The sequence below is a fragment of the Hemitrygon akajei genome, chromosome 18 (assembly GCF_048418815.1).
Source record: "Hemitrygon akajei chromosome 18, sHemAka1.3, whole genome shotgun sequence".
Taxonomy (NCBI): Eukaryota; Metazoa; Chordata; class Chondrichthyes; order Myliobatiformes; family Dasyatidae; genus Hemitrygon; species Hemitrygon akajei.
In genome coordinates, this window is record NC_133141.1 from 76,137,025 (window position 1) to 76,149,325 (window position 12,301).

General features: G+C 49.4%; 1 protein-coding gene across 1 annotated transcript in view; it reads right to left on the reverse strand.

The window, feature by feature from the left end:
- psmc3ip (PSMC3 interacting protein) overlaps positions 1-3,689 on the reverse strand; it is a 105,302-nt gene extending 101,613 nt beyond the window's left edge. Inside the window, exon 1 of the mRNA XM_073071575.1 lies at positions 3,581-3,689. The gene's annotated coding sequence lies outside the window, so the exon portion shown is untranslated. The remainder of the gene's footprint in view (positions 1-3,580) is intronic.
- Positions 3,690-12,301: the final 8,612 nt, after the last annotated feature.

The window sequence follows — 12,301 nt, forward strand, 5'->3', positions numbered from 1 at the left end:
CCTGGACAGAGACACTCACACCCTCCCTCACCCTCACCCTGGACAGAGACACTCACACCCTCCCTCACCCTGGACAGAGACACTCACACCCTCCCTCACCCTCACCCTGGACAGAGACACTCACACAGTCCCTCACCCTCACCCTGGACAGAGACACTCACACGGTCCCTCACCCTCACCCTGGACAGAGACAATCACACCGTCCCTCACCCTCACCCTGGACAGAGACACTCACACCGTCCCTCACCCTCACCCTGGACAGAGACACTCACACCCTCCCTCACCCTGGACAGAGACACTCACACCGTCCCTCACCCTCACCCTGGACAGAGACACTCACACAGTCCCTCACCCTCACCCTGGACAGAGACACTCACACCGTCCCTCACCCTCTCCCTGGACAGAGACACTCACACCGTCCCTCACCCTCACCCTGGACAGAGACACTCACACCCTCCCTCACCCTGGACAGAGACACTCACACCCTCCCTCACCCTCACCCTTGACAGAGACACTCACACCGTCCCTCACCCTCACCCTGGACAGAGACACTCACACCGTCAATCACCCTCACCCTGGACAGAGACACTCACACCGTCCCTCACCCTCACCCTGGACAGAGACACTCACACCCTCCCTCTCCCTGGACAGAGACACTCACACAGTCCCTCACCCTGGACAGAGACACTCACACAGTCCCTCACCCTCACCCTGGACAGAGACACTCACACCGTCCCTCACCCTCACCCTGGACAGAGACACTCACACAGTCCCTCACCCTCACCCTGGACAGAGACACTCACACCCTCCCTCACCCTCACCCTGGACAGAGACACTCACACCGTCCCTCACCCTCACCCTGGACAGAGACACTCACACAGTCCCTCACCCTCACCCTGGACAGAGACACTCACACCCTCCCTCACCCTGGACAGAGACACTCACACAGTCCCTCACCCTCACCCTGGACAGAGACACTCACACCGTCCCTCACCCTCACCCTGGACAGAGACACTCACACCCTCCCTCACCCTGGACAGAGACACTCACACAGTCCCTCACCCTCACCCTGGACAGAGACACTCACACCCTCCCTCACCCTGGACAGAGACACTCACACAGTCCCTCACCCTCACCCTGGACAGAGACACTCACACCGTCCATCACCCTCACCCTGGACAGAGACACTCACACAGTCCCTCACCCTCACCCTGGACAGAGACACTCACACCGTCCATCACCCTCACCCTGGACAGAGACACTCACACGGTCCCTCACCCTCACCCTGAACAGAGACACTCACACCCTCCCTCACCCTGGACAGAGACACTCACACCCTCCCTCACCCTGGACAGAGACACTCACACCGTCCCTCACCCTCACCCTGGACAGAGACACTCACACCCTCCCTCACCCTCACCCTGGACAGAGACACTCACACCCTCCCTCACCCTGGACAGAGACACTCACACCCTCCCTCACCCTCACCCTGGACAGAGACACTCACACCGTCCCTCACCCTCACCCTGGACAGAGACACTCACACAGTCCCTCACCCTCACCCTGGACAGAGACACTCACACAGTCCCTCACCCTGGACAGAGACACTCACACAGTCCCTCACCCTCACCCAGGACAGAGACACTCACACAGTCCCTCACCCTCACCCTGGACAGAGACACTCACACCCTCCCTCACCCTCACCCTTGACAGAGACACTCACACCGTCCCTCACCCTCACCCAGGACAGAGACACTCACACAGTCCCTCACCCTCACCCTTGACAGAGACACTCACACAGTCCCTCACCCTCACCCAGGACAGAGACACTCACACAGTCCCTCACCCTCTCCCTGGACAGAGACACTCACACCGGACAGAGACACTCACACCCTCCCTCACCCTCACCCTTGACAGAGACACTCACACCGTCCCTCACCCTCACCCTCGACAGAGACACTCACACCGTCCCTCACCCTAACCCTGGACAGAGACACTCACACGGTCCCTCACCCTCACACTGGACAGAGACACTCACACCCTCCCTCACCCTCACACTGGACAGAGACACTCACACCGTCTCTCACCCTCACCCTGGACAGAGACACTCACACCGTCCCTCACCCTAACCCTGGACAGAGACACTCACACGGTCCCTCACCCTCACCCTGGACAGAGACACTCACACCGTCCCTCACCCTAACCCTGGACAGAGACACTCACACGGTCCCTCACCCTCACACTGGACAGAGACACTCACACCCTCCCTCACCCTCACACTGGACAGAGACACTCACACCGTCTCTCACCCTCACCCTGGACAGAGACACTCACACCCTCCCTCACCCTCACACTGGACAGAGACACTCACACCGTCCCTCACCCTCACACTGGACAGAGACACTCACACCCTCCCTCACCCTCACACTGGACAGAGACACTCACACCGTCTCTCACCCTCACCCTGGACAGAGACACTCACACCCTCCCTCACCCTCACCCTGGACAGAGACACTCACACCGTCCCTCACCCTCACCCTGGACAGAGACACTCACACCCTCCCTCTCCCTGGACAGAGACACTCACACCCTCCCTCACCCTCACCCTGGACAGAGACACTCACACCGTCCCTCACCCTCACTCTGGACAGAGACACTCACACCCTCCCTCTCCCTGGACAGAGACACTCACACCGTCCCTCTCCCTCACCCTGGACAGAGACACTCACACCGTCCCTCACCCTCACCCTGGACAGAGACACTCACACCGTCCCTCACCCTCACCCTGGACAGAGACACTCACACCCTCCCTCACCCTGGACAGAGACACTCACACCGTCCCTCACCCTCACCCTGGACAGAGACACTCACACCGTCCCTCACCCTCACCCTGGACAGAGACACTCACACCCTCCCTCACCCTGGACAGAGACACTCACACCGTCCCTCACCCTCTCCCTGGACAGAGACACTCACACCCTCCCTCACCCTCACCCTTGACAGAGACACTCACACCCTCCCTCACCCTCACCCTGGACAGAGACACTCACACCGTCCCTCACCCTCACCCTGGACAGAGACACTCACACCGTCCCTCACCCTCACCCTGGACAGAGACACTCACACCCTCCCTCACCCTGGACAGAGACACTCACACCGTCCCTCACCCTCACCCTGGACAGAGACACTCACACCGTCCCTCACCCTGGACAGAGACACTCACACCCTCCCTCACCCTCACCCTGGACAGAGACACTCACACCCTCCCTCACCCTCACCCTGGACAGAGACACTCACACCGTCCCTCACCCTCACCCTGGACAGAGACACTCACACCCTCCCTCTCCCTCACCCTGGACAGAGACACTCACACCCTCCCTCACCCTCACCCTGGACAGAGACACTCACACCCTCCCTCTCCCTCACCCTGGACAGAGATACTCACACCCTCCCTCACCCTCACCCTGGACAGAGACACTCACACCCTCCCTCACCCTCACCCTGGACAGAGACACTCACACCCTCCCTCTCCCTCACCCTGGACAGAGACACTCACACCCTCCCTCACCCTCACCCTCACCCTCACAAACACGAGCTGCGCTCCTCCGCCTCCCACTGTAGTTGTTGTGATTTCTCGCTTTTCCCGCTTTCACCTTGCACCTGCGCACAAACCGGATCCGGAATCCTCCTCCCCTGTCATTAATGCGCCTGCGTACGAACTGCTCGGATGCCGGGTCCGGACCCACCGTCCGTCCTCCAACTTTTCTGTCCTTAATGCGCCTGCGCGCAAACAGTTCGGTTGCCGGGTCCGGAGCCACAGTCCCGTCCTCTAACTGCCCTGTCGCGACTGCGCCTGCGCTTTAATCATCCGTGTGCCGGCTCCGGAGCCGCTGTTTTCACCTTCCCCGGCTCAAAAGAACGCGAGAGGCGGAGTTCGGCGCACAGTCCCTCACTGCTGAGACCAGAATTAGTCCATTCAGCCCATCGAGTCTGCTCCGCTAATTTTTTTTCCCTCAGAACCTCATTCTGCTGCCCTCTGCCCGTAACCTCTGAGACCCTCTCTTATCAAGAAACTATAGGAAACATCCACTCATCTGAATCCTCTGGTCCCAGACTCCCCCACTATAGGAAACATCCTCTCCACATCCACTCTATCTGTATCCTCTGGTCCTAGACTCCCCCACTATAGGAAACATCCTCTCCACATCCACTCTATCTGTGTCCTCTGGTCCTAGACTCCTCCACTATAGGAAACATCCTCTCCACATCCACTCTATCTGTGTCCTCTGGTCCTAGACTCCTCCACTATAGGAAACATCCTCTCCACATCCACTGTATCTGTATCCTCTGGTCCTAGACTCCTCCACTATAGGAAACATCCTCTCCACATCCACTCTATCTGTGTCCTCTGGTCCTAGACTCCTCCACTATAGGAAACATCCTCTCCACATCCACTCTATCTGTGTCCTCTGGTCCTAGACTCCTCCACTATAGGAAACATCCTCTCCACATCCACTCTGTCTGTGTCCTCTGGTCCTAGACTCCTCCACTATAGGAAACATCCTCTCCACATCCACTCTATCTGTGTCCTCTGGTCCTAGACTCCCCCACTATAGGGAACATCCTCTCCACATCCACTCTATCTGTGTCCTCTGGTCCTAGACTCCCCCACTATAGGAAACATCCTCTCCAAATCCACTCTGTGTCCTCTGGTCCTAGACTCCCCCACTATAGGAAACATCCTCTCCACATCCACTCTGTGTCCTCTGGTCCTAGACTCCCCCACTGTAGGAAACATCCTCTCCACATCCACTCTGTCTGTGTCCTCTGGTCCTAGACTCCCCCACTGTAGGAAACATCCTCTCCACATCCACTCTGTCTGTGTCCTCTGGTCCTAGACTCCCCCACTATAGGAAACATCCTCTCCACATCCACTCTATCTGTGACCTCTGGTCCTAGACTCCCCAACGATAGGAAACATCCTCTCCACATCCACTCTATCTGTGTCCTCTGGTCCTAGACTCCCCCACTATAGGAAACATCCTCTCCACATCCACTCTGTGTCCTCTGGTCCTAGACTCCCCCACTATAGGGAACATCCTCTCCACATCCACTCTATCTGTGTCCTCGGGTCCTAGACTCCCCCACTATAGGAAACATCCTCTCCACATCCACTCTGTCTGTGTCCTCTGGTCCTAGACTCCCCCACTATAGGAAACATCCTCTCCACATCCACTCTGTGTCCTCTGGTCCTAGAGTCCCCCACTGTAGGAAACATCCTCTCCACATCCACTCTGTCTGTGTCCTCTGGTCCTAGACTCCTCCACTGTAGGAAACATCCTCTCCACATCCACTCTGTCTGTGTCCTCTGGTCCTAGACTCCTCCAATGTAGGAAACATCCTCTCCACTGTAGGAAACATCCTCTCCACATCCACTCTGTCTGTGTCCTCTGGTCCTAGACTCCCCCACTATAGGAAACATCCTCTCCACATCCACTCTGTCTGTGTCCTCTGGTCCTAGACTCCTCCACTGTAGGAAACATCCTCTCCACATCCACTCTGTGTCCTCTGGTCCTAGACTCCCCCACTATAGGGAACATCCTCTCCACATCCACTCTATCTGTGTCCTCTGGTCCTAGACTCCCCCACTGTAGGAAACATCCTCTCCACATCCACTCTGTCTGTGTCCTCTGATCCTAGACTCCCCCACGATAGGAAACATCCTCTCCACATCCACTCTATCTGTGTCCTCTGGTCCTAGACTCCTCCACTGTAGGAAACATCCTCTCCACATCCACTCTGTCTGTGTCCTCTGTTCCTAGACTCCCCCACTATAGGAAACATCTTCTCCACATCCACTCTGTCTGTGTCCTCTGGTCCTAGACTCCTCCACTGTAGGAAACATCCTCTCCACATCCACTCTGTCTGTGTCCTCTGGTCCTAGACTGTCCCACTATAGGGAACATCCTCTCCACATCCACTCTATCTGTGTCCTCTGGTCCTAGACTCCCCCACTATAGGAAACATCCTCTCCACATCCACTCTGTCTGTGTCCTCTGTTCCTAGACTCCCCCACTATAGGAAACATCTTCTCCACATCCACTCTGTCTGTGTCCTCTGGTCCTAGACTCCTCCACTGTAGGAAACATCCTCTCCACATCCACTCTGTCTGTGTCCTCTGGTCCTAGACTGTCCCACTATAGGGAACATCCTCTCCACATCCACTCTATCTGTGTCCTCTGGTCCTAGACTCCCCCACTATAGGAAACATCCTCTCCACATCCACTCTGTGTCCTCTGGTCCTAGACTCCCCCACTATAGGGAACATCCTCTCCACATCCACTCTGTCTGTGTCCTCTGGTCCTAGACTCCTCCACTGTAGGAAGCATCCTCTCCACATCCACTCTATCTGTGTCCTCTTGTCCTAGACTCCTCCCACTTTCAGAATCATTTGCTCTATCAGCCCCAAATGTGACTGTTATGCCATCCAATAGGACCATGGATGTTGCCTGACTGCTGATTTTTTCTACTTGCCAAGGGTTTTTCATGGTTTTACTTGTTGTTTTCAGAATACTCATGGGCTCCTTTTCAATTTAGCGTCCTTTTCCTGCTTGAGTAAATCCACCACCTCTCGCTTCATCCTTATCTGCTCACTGAAACATTCCTGGAACTCTTTGCGTTTGGCCTTTTAAACACCCTCTACAGGCCTGATGTGGAGTTGCCCAAAAAAACAGCAGCTCCCAATTAACTTTCCTCAATTTTCCCCACTCCAGTTCAATATTGACCTGCAAGGATCCCAGGATGTAACCTGAGAATAAAGGGGCAACCCTCTAAAGCTGAGATGAGTAGGAATATCATGGCTCGGTGGAGAATCTGTGGAATTCGTTGTCTCAGTCGGTTGTGGAGACCAAGTTATTGGATGGATTTAAAGCAGGGATAATTGGTTCTAGATTGGTAGGAGGGTTAATGGTTACTGGAAGATGGCAGTAGAATGGAGTGGGGAAACATTGAATGGCGGGACAGTCTCAATGGGCCAAACGGACCTTTTCTATTCTAATATTACCGAAGGGGGTATTCTGCCTCCTGCGTGGGATGACTAGTCTATAGGGATCCTGAGGACTTGTGGAAACTGTGTAGTGGTTTCTTTCAAACTTAGTCTTTTAACCTCTTTGAACTATTTTTACTGTGCCCATGGTCTTTTTTTAATCAGTTATGGTATTGTTTGCACTGTTGTAATTATATGTTAACTATATGTAACTATGTGGTTTTGTGTAGGTCTTGTAGCTTTAGTTTTTGTTTTGTTGCGTGGTCTAGTTGGTCTCCTGACTTGGTGTGCCTGGGTAGTCTTGTTTTGTCTGGTGGACTTGGAGCTCCTTTCCAGGGTACGCGCTAAGATGGTAGTGCGATATTAATACTCAGCAGCCTCTCTGGACTCTGGATTTGAGGATTGCCAAATGTTATGTGGATTTTCTGATGTAGTTTGTTTTGTCATGTGCTTTTGTGATATCATTCTGGAGGGACGTTGTTTTTTAACTGCATTGCAGTCGTGGTTTCTAAATGACAATAAACTGAAATTCAATTCAAAATTCAAATTCAATAATATCTGTGGTCTTATGGGAGGTGAGACATACTTGGGTTATGGAGAACGGAAAGTGAGAAAGTGAGAAGTGCTCTCTGGGTGGGAGGAGACAAATACAATACAGGCATACAAGAGGCTCTCAGACAGGCACAGAGTTTGCTTGAGCAAATTTAGAAACAGAATCAGGTTTAATATCACTGGCACATTCAGGGAATCCATCTTCGAGTCTACAGATTACAATGGTAGTCAGAAGATGCATGCCAGATGGGCAATTTAACATTAGTCATGGGGGGTGGGTTTCAACATGAATGTAGTTTGGGAAAATCGGGGGGGGGGGGGGATTTCTAGAATGCTTATGAGATGGCTTTTTAGAGCAGCTCGTGCTTGAGCCCACTAGTGGATCTGCTATTCTGGACTGGGTGTTGTGCAATGAACCAGAATTGATTAGAGAGCTTAAGGTCAAAGAACCCTCGGGGGTAAAGTGATAGAATTCACCCGGAAATTTGAGAAGGAGAAGTGAAAGTCAGATGCATCAATGTTACAGTGGAGTAACGGGAATTGCAGAGACACAACAAAGGAACTGGCTAAAATTGATTGGAAAAGAACACTGGCAGGGATGACAGCAGAGCAGCAATGGCTGGGATTTCTAAAAGCACTGCAGAAGGTGCGGGATGTTAACATATATATAAAATGAAGTATAAACAAAGGAGAATTGGTGAATGTTGTGTATTGTGTACTTGGATTGTCAGAAGGCCTTTAACACTTTGTCACACGAGGCTGTCTTGGAGCCCATGGTATTATAGGGAAGATACTCACACGGATAAAGCAGTGGCTGACTGGCAGGAGGCAATGAGTGGGAATAAAGGGAGTCTTTTCTGGCTGGTTACCAGTGTTATGAACCCCGTAACTGGGTCACTTACCAGCAAAGATAGAGAGGTCCATTGAAGTCTGATGGTACTATTTTTAACCGGATTCATTAGTAAAAATACACAAAAATAATATCAATGCAAACATACAGATAATATACGTCATCAATACTAACTCTAAAAGTGCGGGTGTAATAATAATCAATAAGAAATAAGCTCTATCGTTGTCTAGGGGATAATGTATTGTCCGATGGAAATATAAAAGTCACTCAGTTCATTCAGGCTGCAGCCTTTGGTTGGAGTCAAGAGAGATTTTAGAAACTTGCCAGCTTTTCCTTTTTATGATTTTGATCCTTGGTGTTTCGTTGGTGTGGTCTCTTCTTTAGCTAAGCTGTTCTTCCGTGGTGATCCCGCCAATTCCCCAGGCAAAGGGAAAAGGACGCACGCGAGCCCCACCGGCTGTCGCTATTAAACGCTGTCACGGGATTTCTAGCGTTTCTCCTGGTGCGTCTGAAGGGGTTGTTCCCCAGACCCTCTTTTATCCTTACTCACGGGGTCTCAAATGTCAATCAGGTTGGGATGATGCAATCCCTCAACCAGCCCACTCTGGTCACCCCCTGAGGGCTTCAATGAATAGTACAGTACTCAATACACAATTCCGTCTCCAAGAAACAATAGTCGTTATCAATGGTTCCGCCTTGCTGAGGCCAGGACACATTCCAAAACCTGTGTATTCTGGACGTCTCTCTCTCATTTCCTGGGTCCCAGACCCGAATTAATAGCGATCTTGCGATTCTCAAAAAGGAGGGGGCTACTTTGTACCCTTCGGCCCCTCAGAGTTGTGGCACATTCGTAACACCGGTGTTCCACGAGGGTCTGTGCTGTGACCACTTCCTTTCACATTATCAGTCAATGATTTGGATGATGGAATTGATGGCTTTATTGCAAAGTTTGCGGATGATACGAAAATAGGTGGAGAGGCAGGTAGTTTTGAGGAAGTAGAGAGGCTACAGAGGACTTGGACAGATTAGCAGAATGGACAAAAAAAAAGTGGCAGATTGGAATACAGTGTCAGGAAGTGTATGGCAATGCACTTTAGTAGAAATAATAGGGCAGACTATTTTAAGGCAGAGTTTGATTATTCATTGATTGGTCAGGGCACAAAGGGATATGGGGAGAAGGCAGAAGATCGGGACTGAAAGGGAAAATGGATCCGCCATGATGAAATGGTAGAGGTGATACGATGGGTCAAATGGTCTAATTCTGCTCCAATATCTTCTGCTGTTATGAATATGCCACATGCCACTGACTTCACCAAGACCTGCGCAGGTGTGCGTGTGCCTTCAAGAACATACCAGAGTCTATCAGGGGAATTACTATTAAAGGGACAGATCTATCTCTTTCATTTTGATCTATCTAGGGCAACCAACATACTCTACTTAAATTGAAGCAATCCTTTGAACAATATGGTCAATTATCAGGATACAAGATCAACATTGATAAAACCCAATTACTTTCATATTACCATAGTCCACGAAGAGAAATTGAAAGTCGATACCCCTGGGCATGGCACACAGAGTCTTTCAAATATTTGGGCATCATTATGCCAAAAGATTTGGCAAAATTATCAGAATGTAATTATCAGCCTTTATATAAAAAAAATTAAGGAAGATGTGGCAAGATGGAGCCTGATTCTTTTTTTCAGTCTCAGTTCAAGGATTGAGTCTATTAAAATGAATATACTGCCCAGACTGTTATATCTCTTTCAGACCCTACCTATAGAGATTAATCAAAATCAATTTAATGAATGGAACAAGATACTATCAAGGTATATTTGGCAGGGTAAAAGGCCTAGAGTTCATCTCAAAACTTTGCAATTAGCAAAGGAAAAGGGAGGATGGGGCTTGCCTTCTCTTAGAGATTATGATTTTGCAGCACAGTTGAGAGCTGTGATATGTTGGTGCAACCCATCATATGACGCTCAATTGGAAAACATTGAGGAGCGGGTACTTCCCATCCCCATACAAGCAATTTTGGCTGATAACAACCTGCAAAGGTACATAAATACTATTGATAAACCATGGGTGAAATTGATTCTTAAAGTATGGAAAACTATTATAAAAGAATATAATCTAGTGGGAGATACTGCAATTCTTAAATTGTGTGCATATGACTCTGATTTTACACCAAATAAATTGGATGCTAGATTTAAGGACTGGACAGCTAAAGGAATAACAGTTCTTTGCAACATAATGAAAGAAGGAACACTTCAGTTTTGAAATGCTTAAAGAGAAACACATTAGAAAAACAAGATTTTTATCGGTATTTACAGATGTGACAATATGTAATATTATGTAATATATGCGATATGACGATAAGATGCTTAAAAATGTAACCAAGGCAAATACATGCTTGATAGAGCTCTTTAGAAAAGCATATAATTCAGATAGTGGTAGTAAAATCATTTCAAGCATGTATAAGGGGTTGTCAAATCTTAAAACACATTCGACTTCATACATTAAAACAAAATGGGAGAAGGAAAGAGGGATAATTATATCTGAGGAAGAATGGACAACAATATGGAGGTATCAATGGAAGTGTACCAATTCACAGAAATGGAGGGAGTTTAGATGGAAAAACTTGATAAGATATTTTATTACACCCTCTCAGAAATCCCATTATGATAGTAACCTCCCTGTTTGCTGGAGAAATTGTGGAAATCAAAATGCAAATCATTATCATATTTTTTTGGGACTGCCCTGTTATCAAAAACTATTGGAGGGGGATACACAATGCCCTACAAGACATCTTTAAATGTGAAATATCCTTGAACCATATATTTTGGATATATACCTCAAGAATGGTTGAAAAGAGATAAATATTTAATGAATATACTGTTGTTGGCTGGTAAAAAGACTCTTACAGGAAATGGTTATCACAGGAGAGCCCAACTTTAAATACATGGATGGAAATTACAATGGACATTTACAAAATGGAGAAGATAACAGCATCTGTTAATCATAAGCTGTAACAATTTGATTCATACTGGGAAAAATGGTTTAACTACATAATGCTTCGTAGGCCTGATTTTATTCTCACAAATCAATGAATCTGTTGTAAAAAAGAGATCACTCCCTACTTGTACATAGTTCTTTCCTTTTGCTTGTTTTTTTCTTTCCACTCTTTTCTATAAGTGTATACCCCAGATAAATACTTTGTGGAGATTTTGTGATATATATGATTATATGATATATATGTACAATGTCTGAAATACATCTTATGGAAATGTTTGTTTGATGAACTTAAATTTTAAAAAAATTACAAAAAAAACCATACCAGAGTCTATGCAGATTGGAAATAACATCTCCTCGCTGACAATCAACCCTGACGCACGTTAACCCACCACTCTGCTCTCTTTCGCTCCACGATTGTGTGGCTGGGCACAGCCCAAATGCCATCTATAATTTTTCTGGCAGGCTTGGGAGAGGTAAGTTTCTGGTCAGTAGCTTCTGGGGATGGCTCCAGAGGCCGTGTTGTCTCCTTTGTGTGAGATGTGGGAACTCTGGGAGAGCTCCAGCCTCCCGGATAACCGGGATGCACCGGGCGCATCGAGCTGCAGCTCCTCGGGGAGCTTGTTAAGGAACTGGACCTGCAGGTCGATGACCATCAGCTCATAGGGGAGAATGGGGGAGTGATAGATAGGAGCTTACAGGGAGCTAGTCATCCCGAGCTTGCAGAAGGCAGGTACCTGGGTGACTGTCAGGAGAGGGAAAGGAAGCAGGCAGCCAGTGCAGAGCACTCCTGTGGCTGTACCCCTCAGTAATAAGTATACCGCTTTGGATTCTGTTGACCTACC